The sequence below is a fragment of the Palaemon carinicauda genome, chromosome 25, assembly GCF_036898095.1.
Source record: "Palaemon carinicauda isolate YSFRI2023 chromosome 25, ASM3689809v2, whole genome shotgun sequence".
NCBI classification, from domain to species: domain Eukaryota; kingdom Metazoa; phylum Arthropoda; class Malacostraca; order Decapoda; family Palaemonidae; genus Palaemon; species Palaemon carinicauda.
The window spans coordinates 21,376,301-21,400,281 of record NC_090749.1 but is presented as its reverse complement, the minus strand read 5'-3'; the positions used below and the strand labels follow the sequence as shown (position 1 = coordinate 21,400,281).

The following is a 23,981-nucleotide window of genomic DNA, read 5'->3' as shown; positions in this document are numbered from 1 at the left end:
AATTTTTTGTTTTCTGAAGGGATCACCAATAGCACGTTGCTATTTTTCATAGTGTCCCTTTTTCAGTTTTTTTCATTTCTTGGCTAAGTCATTTTTCCGTGAGAAATTAGCAAATAGTATCGAAAAACTTTCATTTTTATAGCATTGGAAAGTGTTTATAGATGATCTGGCTACCCATGCATGACTTTGTTATTGTCAGGTACGCCGTAGATGCTATCGGCGTGTGGCGTGTTTTCCTGCGGTTGCCAATTTCTGTTTTTTTCAATATTTGTAAAAATTTACTACGGCGTACGGAATTGCCATATAGTATTGATTTTTTTTTTCATGTGTATTTGTTACAAAGTGTGCCTTGATGGTTGGGCTAACACGTGCATTTCTTTTTTTTTTATCTGAGATGCCGTATATTAGAATGTTGGCCATTTTTTCGCGAGTCCCCCTTTTTATTTGTTTTGCATTTTTTGGCTTAGTCATGTTACCGTAAGCAATTGGCAAGTTTTGTCGTAAAACTTATATTTCTATAGTGTTGGAAAGTGTTCCTAGATGATCTGGCTACCCATGCCTATCTTTTTTTTTTTTAGCCAGATATGGCGTATATATTTGTTACTGTTTTTAGAATGATATATTGTTAATTTATTCTCATCATTAATTTATTTCCTTATTTCCTTTCCTCACTAGGCTATTTTTCCCTGTTGGAGCCCTTACTTGGAGCATCTTGCTTTTCCAACTAGGCTTGAAGCTTGGCTAATAATAATATAGGTATGTGTTCGATTTTCCTGTGTTTGCTATTTTTTCGTTTTTTCCCATTTCTTTCAAAATTACTACGTACTAAGTAACTATCACAGAGTAATGATTCATTTAGATGTTTATTTGTCGGAAAATGTGCCTTGATGGTTTTCCTAGCACGTGGCTGAATTTTTTGTTTTCTGAAGGGATCACCATTAGCACGTTGCTATTTTTCATAGAGTGCCCTTTTTTATTTGTTTTGCATTTTTTTGCTTAGTCATGTTACCGTAATGAATTGGCAAGTTTTGTCGTAAAACTTATATTTTTATAGTGTTGGAAAGTTTTTCTAGATGATCTGGCTACCCATGCATGACATTGTTTTTTGCCTCAGATATATTGGTAGGGGATCCATTTTTCATCGAATGCGTATTTCTAATTTTTTCTCATTCTTTGCAGATATCAAAATGGCAAGCAGGAGACAATCTTTGGGCTTGGATGCCATAAATCAGCTCTTAGAGCAATTCGATAGTGATGTCGATGATGCTTTGGAGGTTGATGACATCAGTGACGATGAATTCATCAATGTCGATGAGTTGGAGCAGGAGGTCAGGGAGGAACAGGAGGAACAGGCGGTGACCCAAAATCCTGAGATTGTCGCCTTAGGGAATGGTGATGGAGAAGCCGACGACGATGTGGGGGAGGAAGAGGGGGTTGGGGCTTCGGGTTCTCATGTTGTCCCAGTCAGCACGATAGCAAGTCCTGTGCCATCGACTTCACGTGGTCCGCCCCCAGTAACGGTACCGGTACCTCAGCTCACGCCAGTGGAGGAGAGAAGCAGGAAGAGGAGAAGGGGGGATCTACAGGCAGCCAGGGGGTCGGCAATCACCCACATTGATGCTGAATCGGTGAAAGGTCGCGACGGTACCGTTTGGCATAGAGACCCAAATGCCACCCTCCCCCATATGTTCACACCAAGGATTGAGCCTGGGGGTCCCACTTCTCTCACGTTGGGAACGAGCAAAGTGTCCGACATTTTCTCTCTCTTTTTGACCGACCGCATGTTAGCCGAGGTTGTTTTGTATTCTAATGAACGCCTTGCCCTATTGAGGAGTCATTATCATCATAAGGGCAACGTTGCCCTCAGGGACATTGACCTGAGGGAACTGAAGGCGTTTATTGGTATCCTAATAATGACGGCAGTGCGGGCGGACAACCATACACCGACGTGGGACATGTGGAACCTCACAGAGGGAAATCCTTTGTACAGGTGTACTATGAATGAGCGTCGTTTCACCCTGTTGGTGAGGGTAATTCGCTTCGATGATTCGGCCACCAGACAAGAGAGGGTGAAAGTGGATCGCCTTGCACCCATTAGAAAACTCTTCGATCACGTGGTGACCAATTGTCGAAACAATTACACCCCAGGACCACATCTGACTGTGAATGAACAGCTTGTCCCTTTCCGGGGGCGCTGTCCATTCAAGATGTACATACCCAATAAACCTGCTAAGTAAGTAAAATTCTTTGTTTTTTATATTTGCACATGTTATTATTGTTTTGAAATTATAAAAAATTGTTTATATATATATATATATATATATATATATATATATATATATATATATATATATATATATATATATATATATATATATATATATATCTATTTTGTGAAGTAAAGAACTTGCTATATGATTTATATATCTAAATCATAATATATCATCTATTCTATCTCTATCTATGTATAACTTGTTCATTTATATAACTGATAATTTATCTTTCGTATTTGTAAATGTTTTTCTTATATATTTATTATTATTATTATTTTATTATTATTATTACTATATTGATTAGTAATATAATTGTATATTGTGTATTTTTTTTAATTTTTTTTTATCTTTTTACCTTTATTAGTTACTAATTCTATTTCCCTTCTTCTAGATATGGTATCAAGATTGTATTGGCGTGTGATGCCGATACGCATTACATGTGTAATGCGATTGCGTACTTGGGGAAGGACACTGTCCAGATACCTAGAGGATCGACGCTTGGAGAAGTTTTTACGTCTGATCTTGTGGCACCTTTTCAGAGAAGTGGCCGCACAGTGACGACGGATAACTTTTTCACGACGCTACCGCTTGCTTTGTCACTCTTGGATAAGGACATGTATTTGTGTGGCACCATTCGCCAAAAGCCTTATATTCCTAAGGAACTTACGGAGAAGGTGCTTCCCCCAAAGGAGTCAGTGGCAGTGTTCAATTACGAACACAATCTAACTCTACAGTGTCAGCAAATTAGTAGGACTAAGAAGGTGATGCTGTTGAGTTCCCTGCATCATGATCCGTCTGAAGTCGAAAAAAGGAAGACCGACATTCAGATGTTTTATAATGCGACCAAGGGAGGTGTAGACACATTCGACCAGATGTGTTCTACATCTAGTTGTATTCGTAAGTCACGACGCTGGCCTATGACTCTCTTTTACGGGATATTGAATATAATAATGGTCAATTCTTATATTCTCTATACGACCATGCCTTTCGCCAAGCCAGTGCCAAAGCGAACGTTCCTCAGAGATATCGCCTACGAGTTGTGTGCTCCCCAGGCAATACATCGGTATCTAACGTCACACAGTTTGTCGAAAGGACTCCGTCAAATCATGGTGGATACTTTCAAGATACCTGAGCAGGTCCCACCAAGACGTCGAATTCCCGTTGGCCAAAGAAAACTCCCTGAAAGGATTCGCTGTCACAGCTGCCCGCCTAGGGACGACCGCAAGACAAACACTGCCTGTCTCCTGTGCAAGAGTCCTGTTTGTCTGGACCACCAGAGTGTCCTCTGTCCAAACTGTAGCGTCTGTCCAAACTGTAACGCAGCGTTATTTGTAAGTTACAACATGAAAATTTTGTTTACTTCTTTTTTGATTGAATATCATCAAATTTTATTACCGAAAATATTATTATTGATTTACAATTTTCTTTTTTTTCGATTTTATTTCCCTTCAAATTGTTTTTTTGGGGTCAGCATTCTAATTTTATATTCGTAAAATAATCGACATTCATCCAGCAACCCACCATACAATTTTTATGTATATCCAAGAATAATTAGATTAGTAAATAACACCCTCATCAAATTTTATTACCGAAAATATTATTATTGATTTACAATTTTCTTTTTTTTTCGATTTTATTTCCCTTCAAAAATTTTTTTTTTGGGTCAGCATTCTAATTTTATATTCATAAAATAATCGACATTCATCCAGCAACCCACCATACAATTTTTATGTATATCCAAGAATAATTAGATTAGTAAATAACACCTTGAAATTGACATACCCTTCCTACATTTCAGGAGGCAGAACAGGGAGTCTGAGTCAGTGTGGTTGGCGGCCATTTTGTGGACATATCCGAAGCGTAAGTTGCCATATCTATATATATTCTTGTTCCCTATAAAATTTGTGATATTTTGGTATATTTTTACCTGCATAAAATCATATTATATATTATATATAGGTATTTTTTTACGAAATTTCTAAGTACTCAAAAAATGACCTTTAGATATGGCCCCTGATATAAATGTAATTTACAAAATAATGAAGATTTTTTTTACATATTTCTATTCTAGGATAACATGTGTTTATTCCATAAAAAATTAGCCAATTCGGATTTCATTTGGGTACCTAAAAAAATTCATGAAATTTGGACACATTTTTTTGGCCAAAAAAAGTTACCCTTTTTTTCTCATTTCAGATCTTCACCTCTATGGGTCCGATTTCATCCAAAATATAGGAAGATGTGTCCTAGACATTCAAGATTCAATCCCTAAAATCATTTTTGTAAATAGGAGAAAAATTATTTTTTTATGAATTTTTATGTAAGGTCTTTTTTTTCTACTTATTTTTTTAAAATATTTATAATAAATAGTTTTTATGCAGATGAGTAGTTTTTATCTTTACAGTAGTTTTAAGCATTCATTGAAGTTTTTTTTGGCAAAAGAAAAAAAGAGGTTACTGCAAAAACTGATTTTTCAAGAATTTTTTTTGGCGTCGGGGTCGTTCGCGTCCGAGTATACCCTTAAAGGGGTGTCCGAGGAGCGTACCTATCCAGGGTTAATACCCCAACAACAACATGTCTGTGATTTTTTTTAATCATTTGTGAACGAATTAAATCTTGAATGCATTTTTAAAAACTTGTCTAGTGAAATATGAAACAGAAGAATATTCATCTTTTAGCTAATTCATGAATGAAAACACCTTTACAATTTCTCTTTTTTACATTTGAATAAAATCAATCAACTATAATTTTATCTAAATTATTTTATCTGCAGTTTTCATCTTGATGTTTTATGAATGATGAAAATACAAATATCTCGTTTCGCACTGTAAGTTTTTAGATCAAAAAACCTATCAGACAAAATTCTCCCACCATCAACAATCCGTGATGATGAAAACTGTCCAGACCCCAGACATGAATAAGGGCGTGTCTGAGGCCTTTGACCTACAGTGGAGTAGAAACAGCTGTGAAATATATATATATATATATATATATATATATATATATATATATATATATATATATATATATATATATATATATATATATATATATATATATATATATATATATATATATATATATATATATATATATATATATATATATATAGGAGAGACCCAGTATTGGATATATATATATATATATATATATATATATATATATATATATATATATATATATATATATATATATATAAACTGGGTCTTTAGAATTAAAGTCTAGTGAAATATAGTAAAATTAAATCAGACATTGGCAAGGTTAAGTAAAATTTGGAAATGAAATCACCCTGCAATTATATACATGTAAAAATCAGACTATATACCAGTTTAGTGAGATCGGTGTTACTCTATGACAATGAAACAATTTCCAATAGATATAGGATATTTGAGAATAGAGCTTCAAAAGGATATTAGGAGTCAAATGGCAGGAGAGAATTAGAAATAAAATTATAAGAGAGATTACCCCAGTGCCATATGTGGATGAGATCATGATGAGGGGTAGATGGAGATGGTTTGAGCATGCTCTTCGCATCCCCAAGAGAGACTAGTGCACCAGACTTTCAACAGGGCTCCACTAGGCACTAGAAGAGTTGGAAGACCCAAACCTACATGGCTGAAGATTATGCAGCGTGAAGTAGGAGTCGATGAATGGAGAAGTAGGCCTATTGATTTAAAAGTTCAAGATAGACACGACTGGTTTAATCTAACTGAGGCCCTTTGCGTCAATAGGTGTAGGAGGAGGTGATGATGAGGATAAATACATATAGGCTATACACACACATATATATATATATATATATATATATATATATATATATATATATATATATATATATATATATATATGATAAATGTTTCCACAGTTAGACATGTTTTTCATACTATATTAAGCCATATATTTTCGATACATTAATGTCTGGATTCTCTTAACGACCTTGGCATCAGAGCCCAGGCGAAATCACACAAAGACAAGAGTTTGTGACCGGCTGGGAATTGAACCCTGGTCCGGCAAACGTGTAGAGACAGTGACCACCACTTGGCTACGAAGAAAGATCTTTCTTTGTTGCCAAGTGGTAGTCACTGTCTCTACAAGTTTGCCGATCCAGGGTTCGATTCCCAGCCAGTCACAAACTCTTGTCTTTATGTGATTTTGCCTGGGGCTCTGATCACAAGGTTGTTAAGAGAATCCAGACATTAATGTATCAAAAATATATGGCTTAATGTAATATATATATATATACATATATATATATATATACATATATATATATATATATATATATATATATATATATATATATATATATATATATCATTTTTCTCTGTTTCCTTCCCTCACTGGAATATTTTCCCCGTTGGGGCCCCTGGGCTTATAGCACCCTGCTTTCCCAACTAGGGTTGTAGTTTGGCAAGTAATATTATATATATATATATATATATATATATATATATATATATATATATATATATATATATATTTATATATATATATATATATATATATAAATATATATATATATATAAATATATATATATATATATATATATATATATATATATATATATATATATATATATATATATATATATATATATATATATATATATAAAAGCCTATATATATATATATATATATATATATATATATATATATATATATATATATATATATATATATATATATATATATATATATATATATATATATATATATATAACTTAATTCTTACCGCTATATCAACAATAAAGGCGTCGTTTGCCTGTCAGGATCCATATTTCTAATTTCATCAAGCATGGTATTATTCTGACAGAAATTCTGTCTTCGATTTTTGGACGCCCTGACATATTTTTGTTGCATATGTGTATTTGTGTGCGAGTGCGTGTATGTCTGTCTGTCTGTCTTTGTATCTGTATGTTTGTATTTTCCAAAGCTTTGTTGAAATAGAATTCTCCTTATGCAGAGACGAGACAATTACCAACAGTCTGACACACAAATTGATAAACCACCATAGAACATAGTTCGCTAGATAACGACTCCTTGGACTTGAGCAAATTGCCCATCTTAAAATTATTGAAAAATACCATTCTAATATTTGTATCTTTGAAGTAGGTTTTCGTTATGTACTTAATTTTTCTTTCTATTATAGTATTGATTTTGTTCGATATGTAAGGAAATCGAAAATATATAATCTGGTCTTTTACTTCACAAATCTGGTTCTCAACATTAATTATTTTGTTAAGTACATAACGAAAACCTACCTCAAAGATATAAATATTAGAATGGTATTTTTCAATAATTTTTAGATAGGCAATTTGCTCAAGTCCAAGGAGTCGTTATCTAGCGAACTATGTTCTATGGTGGATTATAAATTTGTGTGTCAGACTGTTGGATTCAACTTCATATCCCATAATTTGCACCATGCACTAATTTTAGCTAAATCTCTATTAAGGGATTCATCAACCCCAGATCTACATTCAGGGGTTGGAATTGATGCAAAGAGAGTATCATCATCTGCATATGCAACAAGCTTGTTTTCTAGGCCAAACCACATGTCATGTGTATATAGTATGAAAAGTAATGGGCCAAGAACACTACCCTGTGGAACACCGGATATCACATTCCTATACTCACTATGGTGCCCATCAACAATAACTCTTTGAGATCTATTACTTAAAAAATCAATAATAATGATAAGAAACGACCCATCTACTCCCAACTATTTGAGTTTGAAAATAAGGGCCTCATGATTAACACAGTCAAAGGCAGCACTAAAATAAAGGCCAATTATATGAACTTCTTGACCACAATCAAGGAATTTTTGTACAGCATTGGAGATTGTAAGATGGGCATCACATGCTCCAAGGCCTTTACGATAACCAAATTGCAAACTAGGGAATAGATGATTATTTTCAGCAAACCTATTAAAATGTTTTGCCAGAAGACGCTCAAAAACTTCAGATAATATGGGAGTTATGGAAATTGGGCGGTAATCAGTGGGACTTGAGCTACAACAAACACATTTACATAGAGGAGCAACATTACCAATCCAGTTGAACAGGAAATTTCCTGTTGTATTGAACCTGAAATAATTTGTCTGTGTTTCTCACCGTTAACTGTTAACCGGTACGGTGTCGGTTGAACAAGAAATTTCCTGTTGCATTGAGTTTTTGTATATAAAGGGGAGTGTCTGTAATAAAGTTACTCAGTTGGTTTCATCCTGTCCTTGAGTCACAACCTTCTCTCACATTGGTGACCCCAGAAGTTGACTCGGTCCTCCCGCCTTCCACCCACCCTCGCCCCTCCGTCGTTGATACTATGGCGGACTCTACGGAAGTTGGCGCTGCGGCTGCCCCATTGAAACTTTCGACATTCGCCAGCGGAGAGGCTTTTTCTTGGTTTCAGCGCGCAGAGGTCCAGATTCTCATCAAGGGCGTGACTCGCTCAACCACCAAAGCAGATCATGTTCTCGTGGCGATACTCGAGGACACCTTCCCGGAAATATCCCAGTGGCTTTGTGAACAAGGAGACACCCCAATAGCATATGACGCCCTCAAAACATACCTTCTGCAGCAGTACTCGCTGTCGCCAGCCGCCCGTATAGCAAAGCTTTACCAGCTCTCTCAACAAACGTTTGGGGACGAAAGGGCTTCACTCAGCCTCAGGGAAATGACCAGTATTGCTCGTGCCCTTTGGATACGCCGTTTACCCGAACCTGTATGCACTGCCATACCCGATGTCGATAGTTTACCCATAAAGGAGTTGATGACCAAAGCCGATGCCCTTATGGACAGCCACTTCAAGACCTCCATCAACGCCTCCACTCCTGACGTAAAGGACGCCTATTCAACATTAACCGAAGCTGACGTAAATGCCGTAGGACATAGACGCCTACCTCATAATGTGCCGAAGCTGCGACAAAGCCACCCACCACTCGCTCGCGCCCCAACCAACGACTTCTACAGCCACTTACTACCTCCCATCCACCGCAGTTTTGCTACTACCACACCAGATTCAGGGCAACCGCGAAGAAATGTGCCAAGGACTGTCAGTGGCCAAAAGATATGTAAGTATGCCATTGCTCGTGGCGGTGGCCTCCTGTGTTTCTAATCTTTTATTTTTACATGATGCAGGAAGGGGCATGCGATTATTTGGCAGACACAGGTGCTAGTCGTTCTCTTTTGCCAAGGAAACTATTCAGGACATAACGTAGTCTGTCTACGTCTGCCAACGTTCGCTTGGTAGCTACCAACAGATCTGTGACACCCACCTACTGTTACAAGAACCTCACACTATCTTTTGGAAACGGTAAATTTAATTGGAAGTTTCTCATCGCTGACATCACATTGCTAATCCTCGGTGTTAATTTCCTCTCTCATTTCCACCTTCTGGTTGATCGCGCCCACCGACGATTGGTCAACTCAGACTCATACTTGTCGACACCTCTTTAACCCGCCCTCTCCAGCCTCGCTATCCACACTAGCGCACCCACGGATGCCTGTGCCCACCTCCTTACGTAGTATCCGGAAGTTTTCCATCCAGAACTTTGCCAAACGCCCACAGCTCCTTCCAGGCACGGTATTTATCACCATATCAAGATGACGGGACCCCCAGTGTCCTCAAAATTCAGACGTCTGGCCCCGGAACAATTTGCAACCGTCAAACAGACGTTCACCAAAATGGAGGAAATGGGCTTTTGCTACAAGGCCTCCAGTCAATGGTCGTCACCCTTAAACATCGTTCTAAAGAAAGACGCCTCCCTCCGTCCGTACGGGATTACAGGCACCTGAACACGCATAATCAACCGGATCAGTACCCCCTCCCAAACATCGCCGATGTGACCTCCTACCTGCATAAAGCGAAGGTTTTCTCTACGCTCGACCTCCTAAAGGGGTATTATCAGGTGCCTATGAACCCAGAATGAGGAAAGGCCGTTTGCTAAATACACCTTCAATACACCTTCAATTACTCCTGTTTTGTCCTTTATAATACGGAAGCCACATTTCAACGTCTCATGTATGGCATCTTAGGGAACCTCCCCTTCTGTGTATGTTATGCGGACGATATACTTGTGTTCTTCTCCTCAAAAGAGGAACACCTACGTCACCTGGGCATTGTGCTCGACCGCCTGCAACAAAACGTCCTTGTAGTCCGGTACGACAAGTGTACCTTTGGCGCCAACGAAGTGTCATTCTTAGGGCACCGCATCACTCCTGAAGGTGTCCTTCCCCTCCCTAAAAAGGTAGCAGCTGTTCAGGAATTCCCCGCGCCCTCGACCGGCAAAGCTCTGCAGGAATTCTTGGGCATGATCAACTATTATCATCGTTTTCTGCCAGCCATTGCCGCCACTCTTGATCCCCTCTGAGCCTCCCTCAAGGGCAAGCCAAAGGACCTGAAGTGGGGTCCCCTCAAAGTAGCGGCCTTCTGCAACGCAAAGAAGGCCCTATCAACTGCTGTGGCTTTCACTTTTCCTATCCCATATGCCCCTCTCCTTCTCTCCACCGATGCCAGCGACATCACTATTAGTGCAGTACTCGAGCAGGTGGTCAACGGCTTGCAGCGCCCATTGGCCTTCTTCCGCAGAAAACTGTTCAAGGCAGAATCGGGTTATTCTACCTTCAATAACGAATTGCTGGCGGTGCACTTGGCTGTCCGTCACTTTTGCCATATTTTAGAAGGTATGCCTTTCCTCATTCGCACAGACAACATGCCTCTGGTGCATGCCTTCATTCAACAGTCTGACCCCTGGTCCCCCCGTCAACGCCGACATCTCTTTGCCGAGGCTGAATACAACTACACCCTTCAATACGTCCCTGGGAAGATGAATCCAGTTGCCGATGCCCTGTCAGGAAGCACGTTGGCTGCCGTTCAACTGGGATGGGATTACAACGCCTTGTTTGAAGCCCTACGACAGGATATAAAGTACTGTATTAAGCATGTAGGACATCCTGCACGTCCCTCCGTTGGGAAGACTTCCCCCTCGAAGACTCCTACACCTCCCTCCTCTGTGACGTCAGTGCTGGTAGGCCGCTACCTTGGATTCCTGCTCCCATGCGCCGGTAGGTGTTTGATTTCATTTAAAACCTTTCACATCCCTCATGCCATTCTACTGCACAACTGCTGAAGACGAAGTTCATTTGGCACGGCATTTCTAAGGATGCTAAGGATTGGGTTTGCGCCTGTACTTCTTGCTAAACGTCCAAAGTACATCGACACACGGATTTAGAAGTGGGCACCTTTCCTTAACCTCAGCGTCGTTTCGCACACATTCACATCGAGGTTGTAGGCCCCCTACACACATCACAAGGACATCGCTACCTGTTTACCGTCATTGACCGCCCCATTCATTGGCCTGAAGCCATTCCCATGGAAACTGCAACGTTCGCCCCATGTACATCTGCCTTACTCTCAGGATGGATTGCAAGATTTGGTATCCGTGAGAATATTACTTCTGACAGGGGAACGACTTTCACCTCTCAATTGTGGACATCATTAGCGAATCTCCTGGGCATCACCCTACATCAGACAACTGCCTACAACCCCGCTGCCAATGGAATAGTTAAACGTTTTCATCGCACCCGCAAAGCAGCTTTGATGTCCCGCTGCAAGGAGTCCAACTGGTTTACTCATCTTCCCTGGGTCCTCCTGGGACTAAGGACCGCTCTTAAAGACACCCTCTACGTCTCGGCAGCTGAAAGGGTGTACGGCAACCCGATGGTCGTCCCTCCATATTTTTTCCCTTCTACAACCTCCTCTGATGATCTCCAGCGCATACGTCATGTCGTGGGAAAATTTACTCCATGCCGCCAGACTTACAAGCCCCCAGCGAAGCATCACATACCGACAGACTTGCATTCTGCAATGCACGTCTTCCTACGCAATGACACGAGCAAGCCACCGCTAACGCCCCTTACAGGGGACCTTTCCTTGTGATCCGACGCAGTCCGAAAACATTCCTACTAAACATTCGGGGCAAAGAACACTTTATTGCCATTAATCGTCTAAAACGTGCTTATCTCCTGCCAGATGACCCGCGTAAAGTTTGCCTCTCTAGATCAGGACGCCATATTTAACATGAACAGTATGTCATTTTTAGGGGGGGAGTCATGTACCAACCGTGTGTCACAAGATCGTACATAGTAACGACATTTCATTTTGTGTGTATATTATGCTTGTATCTTCGCTCTCCCCTCGCACTATAAAGAACATGAAATAACATGTACGTTTTCTCACCGTTGACTGTTAACTGATGCGGTGTCGGTTTGAGCAGGAAATTTCCTGTTGCATTGAGGTTTTTTTTATATAAAGCAGTGTTCTGTAATAAAGTTACTCAGTTGCTTTCAGCCTGTCTTTGAGTCACAACCTTTTCTCAGCTCGTCACAACTCCAAGTGTGCATATATTTCCAATGACTAAAATATTTGCTATACTTTATTGACTTCACTTAGTGTTGCATCTATTGATCTGGCAATGTTTTACAATAAAACAAATTAAAAGAAAAAGAAAATAATGTTAAATTAACTGACAGTTTTAAATCTAAAAAGAAAGGTTTATTTATCAATATTTCATAAATGATTAAGAAAACAATCTTGCAGAATAATAAAATGCATTTGCAAGGTAAAATCAAAATGTTCTTCAAAATTTATGAATCTGGAGAACTGTTTATTTCATAGGTGATTTCACTTTTCTATTAACTGTAAATCCAAATAAAAACTACAACTTAAACCTGTGAATATATAAAAAGTAACATTGAATATTCCATTCTATTGTAGGTAGATATTAGCTTGGCCAAGGCACCAGTCATCCGTTGGGATACTAAAGCTAGAGAGTTATTGGGTTCTTTTGACTGGCATTATAGTACTGCATCTGATCCATTTCTGATTATGGCTCGTTTTCCCTCTGCTTATACATACACAGAATAGTCTGGCGTATACTTTACATATTGTCCTTTTCCCTCATACATCTGACAACATTGACATAACATATATATTCTTCTTCGCTCCAAATTCCCAGCTAAAGGTTAAGGAATAACATGCAACAAAGTATATGTAAAAAAATAACACATACCTAACAGACATAGTCATAAACAAAGAAAAGTGCATGGAAAATACAGATCCATGTATGCTATATATGGCATAATGCTAGTAAATGATTATGAGGTACCACAAAAAAAAAAAAACATGTTTACACAAATTGGTAAATTGTTAAAAAATAGTTGTTACGTTTGTTAAAGATACAGATATATTATAATTGATATTACTGTTCATTAGTAACTGAGTAAGAATATTTTTTACATTGGTAAAGATATAGATACATCAAAATGGATATGATTGTGCACAAGATATAGATTCCTAGTATGTACACACAACACGGTTTCACACACTCACACACACACACACATATATATATATATATATATATATATATATATATATATATATATATATATATATATATATATATAAATATATATATATATATATATATATATATATATATATATATATATATATATATATATATATATATATATATATATATATATATATATATATATATATATATATATATTTGGGCTCAAGCCATAACGTCCTGATGAAAGGTTCCTTCAGTAGCTTCCTAAAGTATATTTAACTACAGTGGATATTCCCAGAGAATTAAACTAAAGGTTATCACAGAATTCTAACTTCTGGTGCGAGTACCCTAAAGGTTTCCCTCAAGGATATCGTATATCAACAGGAGACGCATGTATTAACACGCCACATAGCTATCTGCACCCCATATAGAGTTAACACTTCGATATGGAAAGGTGGAGAATAACTGGGGAGCCGTTCCACAGTTACACTCATCCGTGGCTGCTTTTGGTACTCGAGACGTAAACAAACGGGCGCCATTGCTAAATGACGTCACGTCTGTCCTCATCCTGATGCCAGCTTCTTGCTAATATCCATGATGCAGCAGGTCAGGGCGGAGCCTGAAAGGCTGGACTAGAATAGACGGGAGGGTCCATCAGGACGTCATGGCTATCTCACCCAAAAATAGATTTTTCGCTTCGCTCAAAATCCGTTTTTTGGCCTCAAGCCATGACATCCTGATGGAAGTGTACCAGAGAAATAATGTATCGTGTGAATTTTCCCCCTTTTTATGCACGTGCCAAGGGCTTCGAATAGAGGTATGAAACATGTCCTACTAGAGATTCCGTGAGGAACTAGCTTCCTGCCCCCCTGAAAGAGAAGTCCTGGTGGACCATACTAATATCTCGAAGCGATCATTGAAGAGCTACTCACTCTACAGAGAGTTCGTGCAGGACTCGGAGACAAGACATAAGGTTAATATTTGGGTAGGAATATTATCAATCATAGGTAAGTGATTAACAATTACTACACTCCCTGGAGGAGAGATCAATCTGGTCTCGAAGGTAGGACGAATGTTAATATTCAGGTAGGAATATTATCAAAGCATGAGTGAGTATATAATACAGTTATATATGTATTATTCTTCTCTTTCAGAAAGAAAGGGGTAAACGAAACTATGACAATCATATATTTCATAATAAATAATAGGAGCGGAGAGAGACGCACATGTAATAAAATAGAAATTTTATTTCGAGAATTGCAGATTATTGTGATAACAATTGCAATAGTAAATGTAAAGTTTATTTACAATAATAAAGAATAATGCACATAGGAAATAAAGACTTCAATCTTGAATCTGAAAAGAATTTTCACTTCCAGAAACACAAGTTCCAGAGGAACATCATTCTTTTTCAAAGAAAACACACCAGGCTCTAAAGCATGTGGCACTCATGTAAAGTCTATGACATTTTCACCTTGGTAAGAACAGTCTATTAGAAACACTAAGTGTCCATGAAATCACTATGTATCACCATAGGGTCAACACAGACACCCGGAGAGTTACAGTCCCAAGTAACTCGCTGTTCTATGCAGAGTTAAACAGCAGGTTTCATAACACTACCTGCGGCTACCACGAAATGTTTGACTTCGTGCACTTGCTTTGCGTAGTGCTTGAAGAAAACGCGCGATGATTTCCATCCTGTGAAGCTCTTGAGGCTTTCAAAATCCATACTCTTGAAGAAATTCAGAGAAGAAGCGACTTTCATAGGATCGTGACCTGCGGGTGTACTGTCAGGATCCGCTCTTAGTTGTTTCAGTGACAGGTCGCTACCCGATATTTCTCCTTTGAAGAGTTGTCCTCCACCGAAGTCTGAAGTTCTTTGAAGATAGACCTTAAGACTCTCCACTGGGCATAGAGAGACATCTTCCTTCAGGGGGCAGATTCTCCAAGGGCCCCATCTCTTGGTGGGTAGTTCATTCTTAGCGAGAAACGTCGGATCAGGGAAGAGGGTAAGTTCTCCTGCATCTGCGAATAGGACATGACCCTCTTCTCTTGATAATGCCACTATTTTACTGACTCGGGCTCCCGAGGCGAGAGCAAAAAGGAAGATAACTTTTTGAGTCAAGTCCTTTAGAGGGCATGAATCGTTGTCCAGTTTAGAGGCAAAATGGAGCACCTTGTCCAGGGACCAGGAGATAGGTTTTGGCGGAGGTGCTGGGCGTAGTCTAGCGCATGCCTTTGGCAATTTATTGAAGATATCACTGGACAGATCAATCTGGAAGGCGTACAGGAGTGATCTAGTCGGAGCCGATTTGCATGTGGAAATCGTGTTGGCTGCTAAGCCTTGTCCATGAAGGTGAATGAAGAAGGACATACAAAAATCAATGGTGATTTCCGTAAGATTCTTTGCCTTGACGAAAGAGACCCACTTTCTCCAGGAAGATTCGTATTGCCGTCTAGTAGATTCAGTCTTGTATTCCTCGAGGAAGTCTAAACTTTTCTTCGAGATTCCAAACCTTTTCTTTGCGGCTAAGGAGAGAAAATCATGAGATGGAGGTCCCTGACTTTCAGTGATGAAGCGAAGACAGTCGACTTCTGTATATATTGAGAGAGAACTGGGCCCGGTAGGGGGATCAGCGTGGGCTGCAGCTCCAGGACCAGAGGGTACCAATTGCTCCAGGGCCACTTGGGAGCCACTAGGGCCGCTGTCCCTTTGAAGGTTCTCAGTTTGGAGAGGACTTTCAGCAGAAGGTTGGGGGGAGGGAACAGGTATATCCTGGACCATCTGTTCCAATCCAGTGACATGACATCCACTGCTTCTGCCTTGGGGTCCTCGTACCGGGCCACATATCGAGGAAGTTGATTGTTGTCGCTTGTCGCGAAGAGATCGATCTGAAGTTCCGGGACTTGGTGAGAGATGAAAGAGAATGACCTTGCGTCTAGAGACCATTCCGACTCTATTGGGCTTGTCCTTGATAGAGCGGCTGCCATCACGTTGCGGAATCCTTGTAAGTGAACTGCAGACAGGTGCCATTTCTTCTTTTTTGCCAAACGAAAGATCGGAAGAAGTACCTGATTTATCTGGGGCGATCTCGAGCCCTGACGATTGAGACATCTGACTACCACTGAGTTGTCCAGAGTCAGACGAATGTGGATCGAGGGAGGCGGGGAGAGTTTCCTCAGGGTGAAAAGAACCGCCATGGCCTCCAAAATGTTGATGTGAAATTTCTTGAATAGGGGAGACCATGTTCCTTGAACCTGTCGTTGGTGGGAGTTACCTCCCCAACCCTCCAGCGAAGCGTCCGTGTGGATGTTGATCGATGGAGGCGGGTGTTGAAGAGGAATGGACCTTTTCAGGGCCTTTGCTCCCGACCACGGCTTTAAAAGCGAGCGAAGTCTGTTTGGAAGCCGTCTCTTGAGGTCTCTTCGAGCGATGGATGCGAAACGTCTCCAGACTCCCGCGGCATCCTTTAGCTGTGCGCGAAGCACTGGGTTTGTCGGAGAGGCGAACTGTAGAGAGCCGAGAACTTGTTCCTGCTGTCTTCTTGAGATACGTTTGGATTTTGGAAGTCTTCTGACAGACCCCGCTATTTCCTTCCTTTTCTTCTGTAGGATGGAAAGGCGGTGTGACTGAAGATCCCAATGGATTCCCAACCATTGGAACTTCTTAGCTGGAGAGAGGCGAGATTTCTTGGTGTTTATATTGAATCCCAGATGCTCTAGGAACTGGGTTACTTTGTTGCAGGCTCTTACACAATCTTTGGGCGATGTCACCCAGACTAGCCAGTCGTCTAGGTAGGCCATCACTTGGACGCCCTGAAGACGGAGTTGTTGGACGATTGCGTCTGTCAGCTTGGTGAAGATCCGTGGAGACACGTTGAGCCCGAAGGGCATGGCCCTGAAGGCGTAACTTTTCCTTTGGAGTCGAAATCCTAGGTAGGAGGAAGCGTAATGATACATTGGAACGTGCCAGTAGGCGTCCGCCAGGTCTATGGAGACCGTGTAAGCCCTTTGAGGCAGAAGGGTCCTTATTTGTTGCAGAGTCAGCATCTTGAACTTGTTCGCAATGAACTAGTTGAGAGGGGATAAGTCTAGAATGACACTGAGTTTGTCGGAGTCCTTCTTGGGAACGCAAAATAGTCTCCCTTGGAACCTGGTTGACTTTACCCCCCTGATCACCTTCTTGTTCAAGAGTTCTAGGACATATTCTTCCAGGAGGGGGGTTGACTGTTGGAAGAATTGCTGGAAGGCTGGGGGTGGTTGAGTCCAGCTCCAGCCTAGTCCCTTCTTGACGATGCTTTGCGCCCAGGGATCGAAGGTCCAATGATCCTGGAATTGGCGGAGTCTTCCTCCCACCGGAAGCACTTCATTGCTTCTGGTGTCCCGAGGGTTTGCCACCTCGGCCACTAGCTCCCCTTCCTCCTCTGCCTCTGGAGGGACGGCGAGAAGAATCTGTGCTGGAACCTCTGCTTGAGCCCCTACCTCTGGGATGAAAGGTAGTAGAGTGTTGCTCATACGCAGGGGTAAAGACCGGTGACTGCGACACCACTGGTTGGGGGACCAACTGAAAGGTCTGTTGTGGCTGTGTGGCCACTTGGGGAGTAGCGGTACCCGGAAACTTTCGTCTCTGTTGACGTTGCTGGAGCTTCGGCTTCTAAAGTTTCCTCTTAGGCTGAGGGCCATCGTCCTGAGAGGATTTCCTCTTCCTTGACAGGCCCCACTTGTGGAGAAGGTTCCTATTCTCCGTGGCGGCTTTGTCTACAATCTCTTTCACCAGAGAGGAAGGAAAGAGATACTTACCCCAGATATTGGAGGAAATCAGCCTCCGGGGTTCGTGTTTCACCGTCGCGTTGGTGAACACGAATTCACGACAGGCTCTGCGAGCCCTGGTGAAGCTATATAGGTCCTTCGTCACCGTTGCCAAGTGCGATTTGGCTAGGACCATATAAAAGTCCGGGACTCTAGTATCCCCGGCCATAAGTTCTAGCTGTACCTGGTGGGACAGAGACGCGGCAAGCCTCTCCTTCGTATCCTGTTCCCTACGAAGGAGGTGATCATTTACCCTTGGGAGGTCCTCATTAAATTGACGACCGGCTACGTCAGGCTCTAGATTCCCTACCGTGAAGGTTGACTGGACGTCTTTCCAGTGCCTATCATCGGGAGGAATAGTAAGGGAGAAGGGTCTGCACTCCTCCAGTGCAGGGCAAGGTTTCCCTTCCTCCATTGCCTTTAAGCCTGCTGTGAAGGCCTTTCCGATGAAGGGGAAAGTCGCAGCATTCGGCGCAACGAAGGTTGGATGCTTCTTGCTAAGCGCCGGCCTCTTGGAGTTGGTGAAACCCCTACTCTTCACCGCCTGGGCTAACATAGCCTGGGCCTTCGCGAGATCGAACACGATAACCTCCTTCGGTTCGGTCTCTTCCTTTGAGGCTGGTTCGGACCTGAGCCGGACGTAACAGTCCGGATAAGCCTCAAAATTCGGGAAGAATTCCACTTATTCCAGCAAGATAGAGCCAACCCTTTCACTGATGTAGATTTTTCCAGTCGTGATTGGCATATGCTCGGCATATCTCCATGGGTTAGCTTACCTATATCTATGAGGATAACTAGAACTAGTCAGCTTAGATTTTTCAAGTTCTAACTCTTTTTGAACATCAGGCTCATGAAGCTTTATCTGAGCTCCCTTATCTTTGGCTTTCTCCTCCCTTGTAATTGTTCACGTTTTAATTCTGTTTCTAATTGCTCATGTTTTAACTCTACTTTTCTTCTCTCTATTTGAGCTCATGAGTAGTATTAAGTGGTCAGACGATGACGGGATCCATGAGCGGCTAAGTCCAGAGCCACCGATCTCCCACTAATGAATGACAGCCATTGTCTCTTGGCTTCAAGAAGATTTCTTCAAATTCAGGAGAAGACTGCCTTGCTGCGCTTCTCAAGCTGGCCTCTCCATATTCCCTTCTTTAGATCATTCACCGCCGACAACGGTTTTCCCAGCCTTGCGTCAAGCAGAGAACAACCAGGTAAAACTTAAATACATCGCTTAAGAATGGCTTTTTCTTTCTATAAAATTGTCCCAAGAGGTAGTTTAAAGTATGCTAAGTAAATGCATTTGCTTTTTCAAAAAAAAAAAAAAAAAGAATCAAACCATTCCCGAGCAAACAACTTAAACATCGAAATTTACCACAACCAAACAATTCATATCATTTACAAATAAAGTAAAATGCACAGGGATTTGCATTTTTCTACAAAATCATCCCTACACTGCTGTTTTACACCATTTATCATACCAATCTGATTGTTTTTTACTAAATTCTACAAATGTCTGCTTTTCTTGCTTTGTCCAACTCCTAAACTTCATCTTATAAGCTTTGGATGTTAATTCATAGGCTTGTGAAAAATAACATTTTCCAAGATTTCATAATATTGTACCCTATACTCAAGAATAGTAGCATAAACTTTTTGAGCCCTACCACACAAAACCGCAGATAACATCTAAGCCCAACTTTCTGCTGGCTACTTACATTTCTTAGATTTTTTCTCAAAACAGGCCAGATATTCATCAAAATCCTTTTCATTAAAAGGAGGTACAACTCTATCTTCATGAGAAAATGACTTACCTTTATTTATGAGGATAACTAGAACTAGTCAGCTTAGATTTTTCAAGTTCTAACTCTTCTTGAGCATCAGGCTCATGAAGCTTTATCTGAGCTCCCCTATCTTTGGCTCTCTCCTCCCTTGTAATTGTTCAAGTTTTAATTCTGCTTCTTATTGCTCACGTTTTAACTCTACTTTTCTTCTCTCACGCTCAGTCTGGGCTTTTAATTCTTTTTCTCTTAAACGAGCTTCTATTCGAAGCCTTTCAAGTTCCACAGCAGGTAAATCAGAACACACTGGCTCTCTATCCATTGTATCTAACACATTCTGAGATAACACATCGTCTTTAACGTATGGTTTAACTAACAGATGTTCAATATCCCCTTTCTTCATTGAATTTTTAACATTAAGCTTAAGATGTTTGTCTAAACTCACTAAGCTAGATTTCTTGAGATCACTTAATTTCTCAACATGTGGATCCTCACGAAATTCTTCAAAAAACCCGATGGTATTAATTTCTGACATGTTTGCTGGCTATATTATACAAGTGACAAAATACGATATTGGAATTATAAACCTTGCTCTGATTCCATCTATAATGTTTCAATGCATCCGGAAGACAAAAATTACAAAAAGATCATTGTTCAGAATGCATCTAATATGTTGAAAACGCTCTAAAAAACTAAAATTACAAAAACATAATCATTCTGAACAAATCTATAATGATTAAAACACTTCCAGGACTCAGGGGACTAAAATTACAGAAAAAAACATTACTCCAAATGCATTTATAACGTTTGAAACATTTATAAAAGACTAAAATAACAGAAAGATCATTACTCAGAATACATGCGTAACATTTAAAATGCTCCAAGAAAACTAGAATAACAAAAAGATAATTGTTCAGAATGCATCTATAATGTTCAAAATGCTTCCAAAAGACAAAAATTTTAGAAAGATCATCGCTCAGAATGCGTCTATCATGTTAATAACCCTTCCAGAAGACTAAAATTAAAGAACGATCATTGCTCTGAATACATCTTTAACATTTAAAAGACTTCAAGAAGACTGAAACTACAGACAGATCATCACTCAGAATATATCTATAACGTATAAAACGCTTCCTGAAGACTAAAATTTAGCTCCCAGCCAGGCCCCAAATTCTGTTACGTTCATCTATTGTACACAACGTACATTATGCAAAATCTACTCATAAAGTTTTTTAAACAATAGGAAAAAATTAACAGCAATATGAAAATAATATTCAACAAACAGAAAATAAGACTATAATCAAGATTTAACGTAAATATTTACACACACACACGGATACATGTCCCTATGCACTGCCAACGCAAGAGCCCGTGTCCAGCAGAAGGCTGGGCAATCTATCAAGCAAGGATAAGTATATGAACTGCACAATGGAGGAACTAGGAACTCTAGCCCAGGAAACAGTCAGGAGTACAAAAGCGGCAGGGGCGCACACCTACTACACTGATAGTACCGTAGATCCTGGTATTCGGAAAACAGGAGCTGCAGTATATTTCAATAACTTTTTGGCCTGCTGGAGATCATTCAACAATGCCTCCACCATGCAGACAGAGTTTGTTGTAATAAAACAAGCACTAAAACACTCGATTGAAAATGAAGAACCTGTAGTCATTCATACTGACTCAAGATCCTCAATGCATGCCTTGCAATAGGAAAAGAACAAAGAAACCAAGGCTCTACTAGCTGATATCAAAGCACTCCTACATCAGCGGAATTAAAGAGGCAGACCTGTGACTCTCAATTGGATTCCCAGTCACATTGGAATACCAGGGAATAAGAAATCAGATGAGCTAGCCAAAAGCACCAGACACATACACAGAGTATAGGTACACATGGGTCACGGACCCAGTGCCTCCCCCATTGACAGACACATGCCAGGAGAGCAGGCTATATTCATCCACAGACTCAGGCTGGGGTATAAAGCAAATTGGGTGATGAAAGAAAATAATGTTGAAAGGCACTGTGAATATTGTGACCTCACACCACAAAAAGCCCTCCTGCATTAACTGCAAGAATGAAGAGGAAAAGCCTAAATGAGAGATAACCTTCAAGCGGACACCAACTAAGGAAAATGAAAAGGAGTGTATATGTAGAAATGCTGTTTAGTTTCGTCTTCCAATGGACCTCTTCTTGGGGCGTTTATTATGCAAAACAATAATACACACGTTCGTACATACAGGAAAGGCTTCAAATTGTCAAAAAAAAAAGGAAAAAATGATAAAAATATACTATTACTACCCTACAATCAAAAGTTGGGTCGTGATAGTTTATCTTTATCTTTTTTTTTTTTCCTTTTTTTACGATTTGAAACCTTTCCTGTATGTACAAAAGTGTGTATATTTTTTTTTGCATAATAAACACTCCAAGAGGAGGTCCATTGGCGAATGAAACTGTTGAGCATTTCTACATATACACTTCTTTCAAGTTTCCCTATGTAGACTACCATATATTGAGTTATCTTCGTGGTAAGGAAGAATATATATATATATATATATATATATATATATATATATATATATATATATATATATATATATATATATATATATATATTCTATTTTCTACCAAATAATGAAAAGTATTTATGTATTTTCTTCTTAACGCTGATATGTAAATAAATCTTATGAGTGCTTGATAATGAGATTTATTGTTATGGTTGAATATTTCTGTACTGCTGATGGAACTTTGTTTTGAAATCAATTTATTTTCGTTTACTTCAAAGTCTTCACTGCTGTTAATGTGTATTTATGAAGCAAAAATTAAGAGCTGTTTACTTTGTAATTTTGTAAGTCACTTGATATAAAATAGTTTTCACCAGTGTAATTAATGTTATTATATATTTTGATATCATGTTACTAGGCCTTGCAGTATAGTTAGGTTCCTATATAAAGGGCATTGGGCAGCAAAGTAATTTAAAAGGGTGGGGGTGGATTTGGAACTGGTGGGTTAGGGCTGAATGTAGATGTGGGAGCAGGGGAGGGGGTGGGGGTTGTCACTAGGAACCTTGCCTTGGGGTGGCAGCTAGGTATGCGAGGGCCCTGATTGAACAAGAGCATTTTCTTGTCAAACCTTAATAAATGATCTGGAAAACAATCTTTCAAGAACTGCAATTTTCTCAAGACAGAGTTTACCTCCATCAAAACAAAACAACAACAAAAACAAAATTCGAGGCATCACTCCCAACTTCCTTTTCAGGACTAATTATTAATCTGCAATGAATTTATACTCCTAAGTGTTATATGTTACGTTAAATTTATGTACATTGTATTACAAAACTTGAGAAAATGGCTTATTTTTTTCATGTATGTCGATGTAAGAATAAAATAATTCATTTTATTTCATATATGTTTATATAAAAATAAGACAAATTGATTTTATATATGGTAATGTATTTGTAACTCAAAATATCATTATGTTCTGGAACGGGAGTTCTAGATACTTCTCAAAACTACTGTACTTTGGCGCCGGCGTCTGACGAACGTGAGTTCAACAGAAATATTCGAGAGTGGGTTCCTGGAGCGTCGCTATTGCATAATGTTAGTCTTGAATGATCCAGAATCCTCTAGAATATCCTGTTGATACTGATATAAAAGTACATGTGCATGCGTGCGTAGATTGCCTGGACATTATTCCCGGACGGGGCTCTTAGACAGTCAGGCATAGGTGAAAGACCCAATCGGTGTGGTCATGGTCCTGCCAGATCTTGGCTCACAAGA

At 39.8% G+C, this 23,981-nt stretch overlaps 1 long non-coding RNA gene across 1 annotated transcript; it reads left to right on the top strand.

Annotated features, from left to right (window-relative positions):
* Positions 1-3,471: 3,471 nt before the first annotated feature.
* LOC137619209 (uncharacterized) lies at positions 3,472-4,542 on the top strand. The gene is made up of 3 exons (XR_011039854.1): positions 3,472-3,604; positions 4,072-4,133; positions 4,470-4,542. It is a non-coding gene; the product is annotated as an uncharacterized lncRNA (long non-coding RNA).
* Positions 4,543-23,981: the final 19,439 nt, after the last annotated feature.